Here is a 17,638-nt window from a genome sequence, read left to right on the forward strand (position 1 = left end):
TAAAAAACTAAAAACAATGCAAACTACTGTATAGTATAACCAAGGGAATATGACGGTGAAAGTGCAACAATATCGAGGTAAACTTTTATAAGGAACCTACAACGTGTACAAATAACATTACTACTAAAAACACCTGATATTTTTTGGTCGCAATCTTTAATATGTATACAAATGCATGTCTGTAAAACCAACGGAAACCATCTGTTTCTATCTCACTGTAAGAAAGCACTCAAAACAAAAACGCCACCAACTTGTTCCTTATGTTAGACGTAAACGTTGTTATTTCAGCATGTTTGTAAATGCACATAGCGATTCATAAACTCTTTATCGAGGTTATACGATCATGCACTAAACAGAAGAAGAAGAAGAAAAAAAACTAAGTTTTAAATTCACTGAGTTTGAACTTCATATACGAAAGGCAAGATACATTTCCCCAGCATCAAACTCAAAACCAGATGCTTGTTCTCAACACCTATGCAATTTGCCAGAAACTGAAAGTACCACATCCTACAGGAAAGTGAAAGCTAAAAGTACCCCAAGTTGCAACAGCTAACACAAAAAATACATTAGAAAGTGGCATTTAAATCATTATTTACATAAATAAATACAGCAAACTCCTTTACAGTTGTGCAGTGCAAATTGACCCTACAAAACCACGCTTTGTTCTTCTGCACTATTCTGTTTTAATAATAAACCAATCCACCCAATATATGAGGTAACGTCATTACATTAAACTGTACTGAAGCACAGCACTGCCGTATACCACCAGTTGCTAAATTGTACACTTAGACAACAATACTGTAAATACTAATAACTTAAAATCCTGTGTAACACGGGTACAGATGTATACACATATGTCATAAACGCATACTAACAAAACAATAAAGAAAACAAACTTTAACATACTTAAAAGTGCCAGATCCCCATCAGCACAATCAGCACAATCTAACTTGCTTTGGGAGGTGGGTTGTCCTGTGACTGACAAGGTATAGAAGCAAATTAAAGTGAAAAATAAGTGATTGGCGGCACCTGTGAAGCAATCATATACAGAGGGCGGGGTATTTTATTAAAAAGTGTCCCAATAGTTTGTTCGTAAGGATATTCAGGATAAACAGGGTTTAGTCATGTGGCTTTTAGGACCAGAGTCTCCTAGGAGACGCTCCAAAAGTAATTACCAACACCTCGCGTATAAATACAAGACCTGCAATAAATGATTTCAGTATAATCCAGTTGCTTCTTGAGTTTAACAGAACTTTGAAATGTGATCTCTGTAGCAAGGCCGTTTTTTTTTTTTTTTTAAAATTGAATATGACAGTTTTTCCTTAAGTGTAATGCGAAAAATAGGCATGAGTATTATAAAGTATTATAAATTATTATAAAGTAATATGCCATTACTTTATAAAAAAAAAAAAAAAAAAAAAAAAAAAAGTGTCTTGCCTCATAGTGTATGGTGAAGAAACTACAATGGCATGTATTTAAAATATTTTAATAAATCAAAAAATCAAAATAACTGATGTCTACTTTTGTACGTTTGTGACTGAAACACATACAAGAAAAAATGTATAACTTATACATTCTGAAACTATATATCTATTCTGAAACATTACAGTTTTACATATAATTTTATGATATAGCAGCATTGTAAATTGGGAATTGTAGAACATGTGATTGGAACAGGAAAGTGAATGTAGTTTTTGTATTGATGTAACTTCAATACATTAGTAATCTACTTTAGCTACGGTATTGTATTAATTTTTATCCATTTATATGATAGATTAACCAGATTTTTTGTCTCCAGTTTATCTTTACGGTCTGGGAATTAAGATCCAGTACAGAGTTGAGAGGGGCTTTTCTATATTAGATGTATGAGACACACTTGTCTTTATTATAATAATAAATAAATACAAATTGAAGTGTATATGTCTATATTTTCTTTATTTTTCATATGCTGTACTTAGTATTTTTAGGAAAAATTAGCAACGCGACCACCAGTAAGTGAAGCCACTCTGTGGCCACCAAAATTTGTAGTTGAGAACCACTGTGCTAGAGGGTTTAAACTCACAGGAAAGAAAGTTTGGGGAATTAAGTAATACATGTAATATTTTTTTTTATGCCAGCATATGTTTTAAAGTGTGTTTGTTGTGTGTGTGTGTGTGTGTGTGTGTGTGTGTGTGTGTGTGTGTTTTTAATTAAATTCTTTCTGATATTTCCCCTCTTGGTTTGCAGCTCACAAACTTCACTTCTGGTGTGCGTGCATTTAAATCAATACATTTATTATTATTATTATTATTATTATTATTATTATTATTATTATTATTATTATTATTATTATTATTATTATTTCGCCACACGTGACCGGGTTTGAGAAAAAATTATATTTATTTATTTATTTATTTATTTATTTATTTATTTTTATTGAAAAGCATTGAAAAGCACTGGACCCAAACCAAGTATTATTTCAGCAAGTCTCTATTGTCTCGTGTCTCACACCCAACTGCGCAGTCTGTGTGATTGCGCCCGACTCCCTGAAATCACACGTGATAGCTTTTTCTTAAAGCTATAGTACAATATGTCACATCTCCCTTATCAGATTTCCCATGCTTTGGTGAAACTTTTATTTTGTATTTATTTAACTAAACACCTTATCTTTTTATTATTTTTTTTAACATTCCTCTATTAATCTATTTGGTGCTTTTGTAATCCTCTGTGATCTCCTAGCTACTACAGTATCCTGTAGTTCTGTTTTGTTAAACCCACCGTCTAACTGTGTGTGACTAGTATCCTGTGATGAGACTGTAGGAATTTCCTCTGCTATGTGTTCTTTGTTTTCTGTCTCATGTGTGTCTGAATCATGCACCTGTAATAGTTGTCTCCTATTCCTCCTTAATGTCACACCATGTGATGACCTCATATGACCTTGGTGCTACACTTTTAATAACTCTGGCCTGTGTTTTCCAATTATTGCCGTCACGTAGTCTCGCTGTGTCATTATTCAAGTTAGTTAGTGCATGTGCGCCTCTATCATAATAGCTTTTCTGTCTACTTTTTTCCTTACTTTTGAGCTGAGCAATTTTTTCATTTTTCTTTCACTGCCCAAAATCACTGGTAATCTAGTCTTTAGCGGTAGTTCAGCGGGTGACATTCCCTGTTTCATTGGTGCAGCTCTGTAATTTAGAATAGCCAAGCATGGATCAGAATTTGAGTCTGTTGCTTTCTTTATCAGTAACATTACTATTTTTACACCATTCTCCACTAATCCATTCGATTGTGGATAGTGTTGACTCGATGTAATAATCTGAACTCATATGTCTTTGCAAACTCTCTGAATGCACTACAGTTAAACAGCGGCTCATTGTCAGACATTACTATATCTGGTATACCATGCCTCGCAAAGATTGATTTTATCTGAATTATTATTTGCTTGGCTGTTGTCTGTTTTAGCAATGTTAATTCTGGAAAATGTGAATGGTAGTCTAATACCAACACATAGTTTTTTCCCTCTATTGTAAACAAATCTATGCCTACTTTACTCCAAGGCCCTTAAGTGTGTTCTTCTACCCACACTGGCTCTTTGCTTTGCTTGGATCTGTACTTTTGGCATGTCTCACACTCTCTAATTGTGTTCCCTACGTCTGTATTCATATTAGGCCAGAACAATACATCTCTTACTCGCGGTTTTGATTTTTCCATCCCTAGGTGTCTCTCATGTATTTTTAGTAAAATGTTGTTTTGCAACACTTTTGGAACTACAATTCTGGACCCTTTAAACAGAATTCCATCTGATACAGTTAATTTAGCTCTACATTTTTTGTAGAACATCCCTGTGTTATAGCATTTTTTAGCTTCTGCATGCAAGCATCTTGTGTTGTGGCTCTTGCAAGAACTGTCCACATTTCATCAGACACAGGACAATTGTTTCTAATCAAATTCACATGTATGATTTCATCCTGTTCTATGTTTTCTGTTGGCACCATAGTGTCAAAAGCACTGGAGAGCGTGTCAGCTATAATCAACTCTTGTCCTGGTCTGTACTCCAACTGTAGCTCGTACTTTTGCAATTTTAGGAAAAATCTCTGTGTCCTAGGTGGTGTGTTTACTAAACCCTTTCTAGCAATCAAGGTTTGTGGTCAGTTTCTGCCCGTACTGGTTTCCCATATATATATATATATATATATATATATAATATATATATAATATATATATATATTATTTGTACACCACATGAAATTTTTTGCAAACCAAACCACTAATGCTAGCACCTCTTTTTCTATTTGCGCATACTGACATTCTGTTGTAGTCAAAGCTCTCGAAGCATATGCCACTGGTCGCCACCTGTGGCCATACTGCACTGATAACACGCCTTCTCTGAAAGTGAGGACACTTTAGGGTTACGTTTTTCATTATGAGTTCTTTCAATTCCTCAAACTATTTTTTTATGGTTTTCATTCCAATTCCACAGAGTCATTTTGCATAACAGACTTTTCATCTGACTGGTGTGCAAGGCCAAATTTGTATAACCATGCCTACAAATCTTTGTACCCCCTCTTTATTTATGGGAGCTGGCATGTTTTTAATGGCTTGACTTTACTCTGGTCAATTTGCATTCCTTCCTGAGTTAGTTTTTCTCCCAGGTATGTAATTTCTGTTTTACCAAACTGACATTTTGTTATGTTCAGTTTTAACCCATTTGCTCTAACCACCTCTAGTGTTCTTTTTAGCCTTGTGTTATTCTAACGTGGCTCCCCAAATCAGAACATTATCTATGTACACTTTTGTTCCCCGTACACCATCTAAAATGTGATGTACTCTCCTATGAAATACTTCTGGTGCAGAACACAGCCCAAAAGGTAGTCTTTTAAAACAATATCTTCCAACCGGCGTGTTGAATGTGCATAGCGGTGCACTTTCTTTATCTAGGATGACTTGCCAAATCCCTGCAGATGTGTCTAGCTTAGAGAAATATTTTGCTCCTGCTAAATCCCCGAAGATTTCCCCTCATGTTGGTAACTGGATTTTTACATATTTATATAACTCTTTCGGGTCTATGCACAATCTTAAAGAGCCATCTTTTTTTTCTACAATTACCAACGAATGTACCCATTCTGTGAGCGCTTCTATTTTTTCAAACACTTCCAAGCTTTCTAGCCTTTGTAACTCCTTTCTTAATCTTTCTCTTAATGCAAATGGAACTTATCTTGGTGCGTGTATCACGGGTCTGTTTGGCTTCTCTAGCACTGTTCTATGCTGTACTTTCAGTTTCCCCATACCCTGAAACACATCTGCAAATGTGTGTTCTACACTTAATGCATCGATTACATTTATGCACCCTTCTACTACATGTACGTGTTTTACCAGACCTAGAGCATTGCATGTTTTTAGACCTATTACGGGAGCTGTGTCTCCCTTTACAATTACAAATTCAACCTGATGTGTTGTTTTCTATAACATTAGGTTACATGTTCCTGCAGTAGAAATAATTTATCCACTATATCCTCTAAGTTTAACCTTTTCTTTTGTGCATTTACAACAGTCTTCACCTTTAACCTAAGCAGTTCAGTGTCCAGCGTCACGTTTACTTGAGCCCCCATGTCCAATTTAAACACAACCGGCGTTCTGTTGACAGTATATGCGGCAGTCCAATCCTCCTCATTGTCTATGGCCCCACGAACAATTCACCCGATAAGTCGTTGTTGTCTTCTTTATCCAGGCTTTAGATTTTCTTCTTTTGTCTACAAACTCGTGCAAAATGATTCATTCCTCCTCAGTTTTTGCATTCTTTCCCATATGCTGGACACTGGTGTGGTCTGTGGCCTCCTCCACACCTCCCACAGGTCAATGTGTCTGAGTTGTTTCTCTGTGTAGACCTTTGTTAAAACTTTTCCTTTCCTCGCTGTTTCTTTTTTTCGATTTTACAGTATCATTATCCAAGTCCATGGCTTTTAACCTATACTGTGCTATTTCTTTTGCCTGGTACAGTTGGATTGCTCTAATCAAAGTTAAATCTGCTTCTCCAAGTAATTTGTCTTTCATTTTTTTATCTCTCACTCTCATTACCATTCTATCCCGAATTCCAAAGTTGCAGGTTCAAATTCCAAAGTTGCAGGTCTGAATTTTTAATTTTAAATCTGTTATAAACTCTTCTAGTGATTTGTTTTCATTTTGTACCCTACTATTAAAAACATATCTTATGGATGTCTCTTTCTTTTTTGGCATACAAAAAGATTCAAATTTTTGTATTACCAGTTTGTAGTCTTTCTTTTCTTCCTCCGTCAACTGGAAGCTGTTGAAGACATCCAAGGCATCCGAACCAGCTACTGTTAAGAAAAGTGCAACTTTTTGTTCATTTTCTATTTTGTTTGCTCCTTTTGCCATCACGTAGAGGCCTAATTGCTGCTTGAAGCGCCTCCAATGTTCCTCCACATTGCCTGTGAGTTTCAACTCCATCAGTGGCTTGAGATGCTCCATTTTGTTTTCTTTTTTTGTGTTGCTTTTTCGCTCTGTCTGGCTTTCATCAACTGTTAGTTATTCAACTGCAAGTTTTTTTTTTCCGTTTACTTTTGGTACCATGTCGTGTTGTATTGTTTACACACTGGACTCAAACACAGGTATTATTTCAACAAGTCTTTATTATCTCATCTCTCAACCAACTGCACCAGTCTGTGTGATTGAGCCCCGACATTGTTATAGCTGCTTCTTAAAGCTACAGTACAATATGTCACAAATTGTGTTGAGCCTTGGAATAACCAGTAGCCACACATTCTTTGATCTAAGAGTGTGATTTGGATGATACGGGGTCAGTAACTCCTGCAAATAACTATGTGCTAATCTATTTAGGTCTCTATAGGTTAACAGCAAAATCTTTCAATCTATTCTATACTGCACAGGGAGCCTATGTAAGGAGGCTAAAACAGGGTAATATGTTCACTTTTCCCGGATTTAGTCAGAATTCTAGCAGTGGCATTTTGAACGAGCTGTAAGCGAGACATCACACCTTTTGGGATAACAGAGAGAAGTTCATTACAGTAATCATTTCTAGAAGGCAGGTACAGTGCCTCTCAAAAGTATTCACCCCTCTTGGACTTTTCCACATCTTATTGTGTTACAACATGGAAACAAAATGGATTTAATTAGGAGTTTTTGCCACTGATCAACACAAAAAAAGTCCATAATGTCAAAGTGAAAAATAAAATCTACAAATTGTTAAAAATTAATTACAAATATAAAACAAAATAATTGATTGCATAAGAATTCACCCCTTTGAGTCAATATTTGGTAGAGGTACCTTTGGCAGCAATTACAGCCATCAGTCTATTTGGATAAGTCTCTACCAGCTTTGCACATCTAGACACTGCAATTTTCCTCCATTCTTCTTTGCCAAATTTCTCAAGCTCCGTCAAGTTGGATGGGGACCTTTGGTGAACAGAAATTTTCAACTCTTTCCACAAATTCTTGATTGGATTGAGATCCAGGCTTTGACTGGGTAACTCCAGGACATTGACCTTTTTGTTTTTAAGCCACTCCAGTGTGGCTTTGGCTGTATGTTTGTGGTCATTGTCCTGCTGGAAGATGAATATTCTCCCAAGTCCAAGGTCTCTTGCAGACTTCAGCAGGTTTTCCTCCAGGATTTCTTTGTACTTTGCTGCATCAAATTAGCTCTGTCTTCATGAGTTTTCCATGCCCTGACACAGAGAAGCATCCCCATAGCATGATGCTGCCACCACCATGCTTCACGGTAGGGATGGTGTTCTCAGGATGATGTGCGGTGTTAGACTTGCGCCAAACATATCGCTTATCGTTGAGGCCAAAAAGCTCTATTTTGGTCTCATCAGACCATAGAATCTTCTTCCACTTGGTCTCAGAGTCTCCCACATGCCTTCTGGCAAATTCTAGATGAGATTTGAGGTGAGTTTTTTTCAACAATGGCTTTCTTTTTTAATACTTTTGAGAGCCACTGTATCTCGGCATCAGATGCAGAAATAATCGGTCTAAGTTTGGCTATACCGTATTTTTTAAATGATAAAAATATACTTTTAGAAATTCTCTAATATAAGTCTCAAATGATAGATCAGGATCAAAGATGACTCCCAAGTTTTTCATTTCTAGTTTAAGATTTAATGAGAGATTACTAGGGTTGTGCTCATGTAATCCCACATTTTTAGTTGGTTCTGAGAGCCCGCTAGCATAGCCTCTGTTTTATTTGAATTTAGCATTAAATAATTCTGAGAACATCCAACACTTAATGTCTGCAAGACAAGCAGCAAGTAACTCCCTAGCAGAAGTATTTCCTGGACAGACATTTATATTTAAAGTAGGGCTGTTCTGATAAGCAGATTAAATCGGACCAATTAATCAACTAAAGAGAAAAGAAAGGGTGCTTTGTTTCATTTGCAAGCAAAGTTTTTCGTACAAGGAGTGTGAGTGCAAAAGAACCAGGCCTTCATGGTTTTAGAGCTTTTAACCTCATCTCATTTCACCAACGGGACTGGACAGAGGTTTCACTTCCGCAAGGAACATTTTTGTTTATTCTGTTTAGCCATATTTTTGTTGATTGAGACACAGCACGAGCCAGACTTCAGCAGGGATGTAGCAACATTTGCTCTTATCAACATTTGGGCCGACGGTTCAATCCAGAGAAGCTTAGATGGGATGTATCAGTAACAAGCTGTTACAGGGGTATTGGTGATATGCATATTGTTTACTTGCATCTGTTACCCAGGGCAACCTTGATTTATCAAACACAGTGTGAAATCGCATATGACACCAGGTACTGACCCAGGTAGAGCATGTCAGTGTGAAAGGGGCTTAGGTACCCCAAACTGTCATTTACAGGTATCACTAAATAACTTCCTGTTCATTTAGAGATATCTGAATTATTTTAAGATATGTCAAAATGATATCCTGTTTATTTAGCGATCTCTATATCATTTTTATAAGATATCTCTAAATGAACAGGAAGATATTTCAAGATATCTTGAATTAAATTTCAGATATCTATTTTTTTAAAAGATATCTCTAAAATGCATTTTAGATATTTCATTAAAAGCTCCATTTAATATATCTGGAAATAATTTTCAGATATCTCTAAATGTATTTTAGATATCTTAAAAAAAAAAAAATATATAATAAATAAATATATATATATATATATATATATATATATATATATATATATATATATATATATATATATATATATATATATATATAGTGTGACAAAGTGAGGTCTGCAAAGTCAAACTTGTACACAAACTGACTTGAGATACCACACCAACCACACACAACAGTAGTTCAAGGTTAAACAGGACTGTAACTGCACTTTTATTGCCTTCCAAGGTTCAGGCAGAGGGGTGGTCGTTTAACAATACAAAGTTCAGTACACTCTACAGGTTCTCGGGTAAAACATATAATCCAACCAGGAGGTTTGTCAGAACAGTTCAGGTCATACACAGGTTGACAAACGGTTTAGAATTCCTACTCTTGCTCATAGACACCCTACTGGTGTCTCTCCCTAATTCACTCTCTTTCTCTGTCAAAACCAGGCCTATTTATGTGGGCTGGCCACACACTCTGCAGGTGTTCCCGTCCCAACCTGACCCTGAGCCTCATTCTGAGTCCTGTTATTTAATTGACACAGACATAAGATATGTAACTAATTAATATAATTGGTATAAATGTAATGCCTATTTTCAATTCACAATTAATCTGAACATGATGAAGATACGGTAGAGTCAAAACGTGTTGTTTGTTTGTTTGTTTTTCTACACAGGTGCTGCCTCCATGACCTTGGTGCACGGAAACACTAACTATTTATGTCTATGCTTAGTCGTATACAGTGTTTTATTATTATTATTATTATTAGGTTGATAGGCTCCAGTGGCATATATGATGTTATATTATTTAAGGTATTTCTGGTTTTAAAAATTCATAAAAAATGATTTCTGTTTTTATAAAGAACAACACAAAAGCTTCGTTTTTGTCAATTCAGGTTTGCAGTAACGTTTCTCCTGTGTTTAAATTTCGATTTATATACATGCCTAAATTGGTAAAGTACAGTCCCTGGGATGTTAATTATTTCAGCTCAAGGGGATCTGGGCAACTCCATAAAAGTGAACAGAGGGAACAGAACAGCATCAAGGTACATCGTGCCTCGTAGACAAGCGGAGGTTGCGAGACCCTGCTTAAAGCAGCACTTTATTTTATAATTTTATTACAGTGTTTTGTTTTCCTTTTTCTTTCATAATTTAGTTTTTCACTTTTCTGTTTATTAAACTGACACTTACGTGTGCTGAAAGAACTGTGTCAAAGTAACAAAAGACTAAAGAAACAAAATACCATTGATGGTAAATAAATAAATCCAGGGTGCCTGTGTGGCGTCTCAGACATTCCTGACTCCTGTGTCCTCAGTGAACTACCCACACACCGTCTCACACACTTTTTTCACTTAAGATATGTTATTCACTATTACATGTAGGGCTAATCTTATTTAGATTTTTAGTACTTCGTGTGGTGTTTTCAGGATATAAACGTTTCAATAATTGTCTAAAAAGACAAAGACAATTGTTGAAATGATTATAATAAGTTTATTTTACAATTTCAAAGATTACTGTTTGTTGTGTTTTTGTGGACAGTATAGGTCAGGAATCTTTTCAAAAAAGTACCTTTTCGACAAGTTTTGCGTCATTCATTCTGAAAATAAGAATAAAGGTGTTAAACTGCATTTTTTGTCCTGGTGTCTAAATCTCTCCGCTCCTAATTATATGTTGTAACATTTTGTGTTTTCTGTAGTTTAAAAAAGTATAAAATAAACATTTATACGTGTTTTAGATCATAAAATACAGACGACTTGTAGCAAACAAATGCAGTAATAAAGTGAAATGCCATTAAGCCCTTTGTTAAGTGTTACGTTTGAAATACTTTTTTGTGGATTTGTAACACAAACTGTGGATTAGTGAATCAACAATACTACCCACACCCCTTCTCTTCAAAGCCACACAGCCACCTTTAGTTAGAAGATTCATAGGATTAATCAAGCAAAAGATCAAAGGGTGAAGTCACAGAAATGTTTGAATTAACTGTTGCTCCTGACTCGGTAGCTGACATTGGACTGCCATTATGTCTGCTTTAATAGTAGTAGTCATCCTTTTTAATGGTCAGTATGCTGACGACACCAGCTGCCCACTGGTAGCTGGTGTGCACCGGCTACTCAAGGGCAACCGGTGAAAAAATTCAGTTCAGCACTCCCTAAACAAAAGGGGGTGTTAATAAAGACTGGCAATTAACTAATTAAGTAAAAACCAGTTTAAAAGGACTGTAAATTAAATATTCAAAACAAAAGGGGGAGTGGTACAGAGCATGCCACCCAGAGCCCACTGGTCGACAAAGGCCGACATGTCGCCAGCAGTCTCCACGTGGGCGTGCTCTAACTTAATCCGGGACCGGACCAAGGCCCTGAACATTGCTCCGCAGTCAAAGAGACTCTCCCTGGTGATCTTACACATCCTGGTCTTGTAGATGGTCGGTCTAGCAAGAGCCAGGAGCAGATTCACCAGGAGGTCTCTTGACTTGCTGGAGCCACAAACAGGATGCCCAAAAATGAAAAGGGTTGGGGAGAAATGCAGCCAGAACTGCAGCAAAAGGCTCTTCAACAGAAAGAAGAACAGCTGCAGCCTGGCGTGCAAATAATAAATATGAACTACCGACTCGGACTGACCGCAGAAAGGGCATGTGGTGTCCGAGTCGGTAAAGTGACGCAGGATCTCTTCTGACGCGAGCGCGCCGTGCAACACCCACCACCCCAGGTCCCTAGCCTCCCTTGGGACCAGCGGGGAGTACAGGGCCTCCCACTGGGGACCGACGCCCTCCGGTGGTCAGAGGGGCTCCCACCAAGTGGTGTCTCGGCGGAAGACGAAGGTGAGGAAGTGGAGGGTGTGGAGCACCATTGCGTACAGGGTCCTCCTCGACTCAGATTGCAGGGGAGTCGAGGAGAACTGCGAGATCCTGCTCAAGTTGTTCTCGAGGGGAGGCCGAGGGGGGGGGCCGTGCCTTGGGTTCGATCAGCAGGACCGGAGAGCTGGGGATAGGGAGGGAAGCTTGTTCTGCGGTCCTGAGGACACCCTCGAGATACCTGACAGAGTCTGGGTACAACGCTGCTTTGCACTACTGGATCGCTCGGTGGGCCGTTCTGACGGTCCCCCGAGCTGCCCTGGCAACCAGTGACTCGGGAGTCAGCCACTCCGAGCAGTCCAGCAGGAGTCTTTGGCCCTTGGTCGGAACAGCGTCTCGGCCGACTGAAAACATGGTCCGGGTCCTGAGCAGGTCCTGGTAGAAGACCGGCAGTTCAGGGAGACGGATTCCCCGGAGATCAATCCAGAAGAGCTGCCGGTCATAGCCCAGGTCGTGCAGCTGGCGCAAGAGGAGGCAAGCCAGCGTGCACCGCTGCGGGGCCGGGTCTGCGTACAAGAATCTCTGCAGGGTCTGTAGGCGGAAGGTGTGCACCTGACTCTTGATGCACACCAACTCCTGCCCTCCCTTGGCCAAAGGGAGGCACAGCACCCCAACAGAGACCCAGTGCTTTCCGGTCCAGTCCGTCAGCTTCCTCTGGACCCTGGTGACAAACTCAGAGGGCGGGCTCAGGATGGTGAGTCGATGCCACAGCATCGATGCCACCAGCTGGTTGATGACCAGAGCCCTTCCCCTGAAGGAAAGCGGTTTCAGCAGACCCAACCACGACCTCAGTCGCACAGCAACCTTGTCCTCCAACTCCACCCAGTTGGCTGCGACCGAGGCCTCCGCGCCAACCCCGTGAGCCTCCTGCGAAGGAGGCAGAGGAAGGGCTCGATGCACAGCGCGTTCAGTTTTCTGGACAGAGGGCAGCCTCGAAGAGATACTCATGATCCACCCAGTCGAATGCCTTCTCTTGATCCAGAGAGAGGAAGGTGACCAACCGACCCATCCTCCTGCAGTAGTGCTGGAGGTCCCGAACCAGGAAGATGTTGTCAAATATCATCCTTTTCGGGGTGGACCACGTCTGCCAGCACGGACTTGAGCCTCAGGGAGGCGGCCTTGGCCACGATTGTGTAGTCCATGCATAGCAGTTAGACCGGGCGCCAATTCTTGAGGCAGCACAGATCTCCCTTCTTGAGCAGCAGCGTGATGACCGTCCGCCTCATCGAAAGGGGCATCTTCCCGGTCTCGTAGGCTTCCGCCAAGACCCGCGCAAAGGCGGGCCCCAGCAAGCAACACTGTAATGCCTACAGCACTCAGTATTCCCAGGTGGTTTCACATCCAAGTACTAACCAAGCCCAACGTTGCTTGGCTTCTGCGATCAGATGAGATCAAGCTTATTCAAGGTGGTCTTGCTGTAAGCAACAAATGCAATGATAGTGAAATGCCATTAAGCCCTTTGTTAAGTGTTACGTTTGAAATACTTTTCTGTGGATTTGTAACACAAACTATGGATTAGTGAATCAACAGTACTACCCACACCCCTTCTCTTTAAAGCCACACAGCCACCTTTAGTTAGAAGATCTATAGGATTAATCAAGCAAAAGATCAAAGGGTGAAGTCACACAAATGTTTGAATTAACTGTTGCTCCTGACTCGGTAGCTGACATTGGACTGCCATTATATCTGCTTTATTAGTAGTAGTCGTTGTAGTCTTAGTATTAGTAGTATTATTATTGCTGTTGTTGTTGTTGTTGTTTTTGTTGTTGTTATCATTATAATTACTACAACAATTACTTATATTACATATGGTGCACAGAGATTTTAAAAGTTACTTAACTTGCATTTCTAAAACGGGGAGCTGTCTTCAGCACCACAAGTGATAATTATTATTGTTTTTATATGGAAGCACTAACATTTATTTAGGAAAACAGCCGTAATGATCATTCCTGTTGATATGTAGTGCATGGGGAGGGAGTAATACTTTGATGTATGATCTTTGCAGTTTTATTGCCTCATCTGGCCAGTTTTGCCTCCCTCCAGGAACATATGTGATAATAATAATAAAAAAAAAAAAAAAAAAAAACAAAATCCTAGATTGATAATTCCAGTTGGTATGTAATGTACTGGGAGGGAGTAATACTTTGATTTATGACAATCTGATCAGTTTTACTGCCTCGCCCGTGCACTTTTGTCTCCGTCCAGCTTTTACCCACTCCCGTGAAGACATTCACATGGAACACCCAGGCGAATGCCTGTCCAACTTGGCCTAAGTGACGATTAGAAAGAAGCTGCTTTTAGGAATCTACAGTTTAGTCATTGAGGAGTTTCTGAATAAAGGCAGAGAATGGAATTTCAATTTCAGTAGAAAATGAAGGTAAGCATATGTTTTTTATATTCCCAGTGCACGTTAGAAAATGTTTTGTCATGTAAAAAAAAAAGTTGTTGCATGCCTTGCTAAAGAAGTCACGGCACACCACTGCTCTGTAGATCTTGGAATCATTCATCAAGTTTCATCAGCTATCAAATTAACTCATAAGCGAAGTTTCATTATTAGTCTACAACCAGTTAGTGTAATGTAGTTTCAGTTCTAGCCAGCATTTGTTTTTTTTAGTGTAGAACTAAATGTCAGTGTTTATTTTCAGTTTATGTGTTTTACATCCCCTAATACAGTTGTCTTGTCTATATTTTGCTACTGCAATGAAGCTGCCGGTAGTTGTTAGTATATATTTTATTCTTTCTTGATCAAAGTGATTTATAGGCCAGCTCTATGCATTAGTGTATAGGGGTTCTCCCACTATAGTTTTTTTTTTTTTAAATATATATTAAGCAAAATAAATGCTATTGTTTTACTGTTTGCACAGTTTATGTCTAAAAATTGTATTTAGCAAAAATGAAAAAAGTTTACTTTAAAAATACATGAATAGTACTGTGCATGCATATTGTTTTACAGTTTGCACAGTTTATGTCTAAGAATTGTATTTAACAAACATGAAAAACAAGTTTACTTTAAAAATACCTGAATAGTATTGTGCATGCATATTGTTTTACAGTTTATGTCCTAAGAATTGTATTTAGCAAACATGAAAAAATATAGTTTACTTTAAAAATACATGAATAGTACTGTGCATGCAATTTTTTATTGCTGTCTGCATTGTGCACTCTTGCAGAGCCACAACTAGGCATTTTAGCGCCCAGGACAGGTAATCATATTTGTGTCCCCCCCATCACCAGGAACTCTCCTAGGCTTAACACTTGCAAACTCGTCTTTTACAGCGTTAAAGTTTATTGAGCTGGTTAAAGTGTGCTCGATGGAGTTCTTGTCGAGCTTCCCGCGTCAGACATTTGTCAGCAAATTCTGCCACTGTTGAGAAAGCTTACGTATTTCCTCTTCTCTCCCTCTCTTCTGTTTTCTGAATTTCGTTCCAGGTGGCTTCCTTATTTAGTTTACTCTGTTTTAAAAGTTTCTCACATTGCATGGTTTGTGTAGAACCAGGTTAGTGGTTGTTAAAACCATTGCTAAGGAAGTGACGCATTTCATTTGCTACTGTAGAGCCTCGTGCGATCTTTAGACTATGCTAGGGGTACTGATAGCTGACAAGAAAAAACATTGAGAACTGCAAAATAAAATTATTACTGGAGTGGCAATGCATTTCAGTCATTTTTCCGCCCCTCACAGCTTTGCACCCAGGGCAGCTGCCCGCTTGCCCCGCACTAGTTACGGCTCTGTTTATTGTACAAAGTAGTTATTTACCAATATAGCTACTAGGGTCTAGATTTTCTACCCGCGCATAACTTATTTGAACCAGCACTAATAATAAAGTTGTGTCACTGAGTGTCAGACTTGTTTGGCAGAAGTTTGTTGAGAACATCATTGTACCTCTTTTGTCAACAAACAGTTGATGTGCTGTATTTTCAGTTACAGATGGTATACTGTATTTTCAATGAATTTCAGACTTGTTGGCAACATCGTTCCACCTCTTCTTGTTGGCAGTGTTCAGTGACTGCAACTTGTTCAGATCCAGATAAACTGCAGACACTGTTAGGGAAGAGGTAGTGTAGAATGCACATTTAGTAAAAGTGAAAAATGTCCAATTCAAGACATTTTTGAACCAGGACACCCTACGTCAAATAATGGTTTAGGTCTTCAATTCAAAGATATATGAAGCACTGTGGTAAAACAGTGGCTGTCTGCCAGGGAGGCTTCAAAACAAACAAGTACACCTTTCTACTTAATCGAGTGGTTTTATGTTTTTATACAGATTTATGTTTGCTTACACGGAGGCAGACACCATTAACTATACATCATATAAGGGAAAAGCTGACAAACTGCACAATATTACATCTATTATAATAATATTAACTCAGTATATTGCCACCATGTTATATATTTTTTTATAAAAATTCCCCAATTTGGAATGTGCAATAATTTTTCCTCCTCCACTGCAGCAATTCATCACACAGCTCAGGAGATCTGAAGGTTCAGTGGGCATCCTCTGATCCCACAATGAGCCAGCTTCCTCTTTTACACCCAGGAACACGAGAGTGGATGTCAGCGAGAATCCCCAGTGAAGACCGGCCACTTTGTACAGCCAGGACGCAAACCTGCACTGCATGACTTACCCTGCATACCACACGGCTGTGCTTTTACCAGGTGAGTCACCCCTTTATTTACTATTATACTGTAAAAATGTACAATTTGATCATTCTTTTTAGAATGTATATTATTACTTAATTAGATGTGTTTCTATTAGTAAAAGTTTTTTTTTTTCTTTTTAACAAGGGGGTGGCACCAGAGGTCATTCCAAAGAGGTTCCAAGAGGTAAAAGTTTGAAGAACTAATTGTAGGAGCACAACTACATTGTCATGAAAATCACTTTCCGGCATATAAAACACCTGCCAAACAATTATGGTAGGAAATAGTTGAATTAGATTCATCAAACACTGGGTATGATCTGAAGAGGATGACTGACAGTACTGTGTAAGGAGTTGGCTAGCCAAACGGGCTGCGATGATGTCTCTAACAGGGTAGGACAGGTGTGCACAAATCTGGTCCCAAGGTCTAGAGTCCTCCAGGTTTTATTGGTATATTTAAATAATTAACAGACTAAGACCCAGACGAAGGTTAAATTGGTTAAAAGTAACTTGGGAATAAGAAGAGAAATAAAGAATAGGGAGGCTCTGGACCTCAAGGACCATCATTTCATGATGTATCTGGGCATTTTTGTTTTGGCTGCAAAGGACTAGATCCCTTTTTATGTGGTTTCCTGTTTACAAAAAATGAAAACCCTCAGTGCTGAAAAAGAGAAGGGAGACAAGCTTTATATTGTCATCAGCTGGCATAGGATAATATACGTGCAAAGGCCATTAATGGGCACAATGAGGTTCAACATATGCTCAAACACCAACAGACCAATAACATCTGAGTGTGCTGCTTATCACAGTATGCTGCACACTTCTTCATGCTTGACCTGTCATAGCCTGTTTGTAACCAGAGTTAATATAAATTCTTGTTGATGGAATATTTATTACATGTTGAAAAAATACATACATGCAAAATGTTTAAGTGTGGTCTATTTTTAATTTTTTTTTTGCTGTATTTGATTACACTATGTAACACACTTTTTGTTCCTGGGTAGTAAGTGTTATTTCCTAATTGCTTATGCCTCAAAAGTATAGAAAATGGCTATTATTC

The 17,638-nt window shown here is 38.6% G+C and overlaps 1 protein-coding gene and 1 pseudogene across 2 annotated transcripts in view; both read right to left on the bottom strand.

Moving 5' to 3' along the window:
• LOC121313081 (FYVE and coiled-coil domain-containing protein 1-like) overlaps nucleotides 1-983 on the bottom strand; it is an 85,110-nt gene extending 84,127 nt beyond the window's left edge. For both annotated transcript variants that reach the window (XM_041245227.1, XM_041245226.1), the window contains exon 1: nucleotides 907-983. The gene's annotated coding sequence lies outside the window, so the exon portion shown is untranslated. The remainder of the gene's footprint in view (nucleotides 1-906) is intronic.
• Nucleotides 984-13,247: 12,264 nt separating this feature from the next.
• Nucleotides 13,248-13,366, bottom strand: LOC121313715 (annotated as a pseudogene).
• Between the last annotated feature and the right edge of the window lie 4,272 nt (nucleotides 13,367-17,638).

This window comes from Polyodon spathula, chromosome 3 (assembly GCF_017654505.1).
Source record: "Polyodon spathula isolate WHYD16114869_AA chromosome 3, ASM1765450v1, whole genome shotgun sequence".
In the NCBI taxonomy this organism is placed as follows: Eukaryota; Metazoa; Chordata; class Actinopteri; order Acipenseriformes; family Polyodontidae; genus Polyodon; species Polyodon spathula.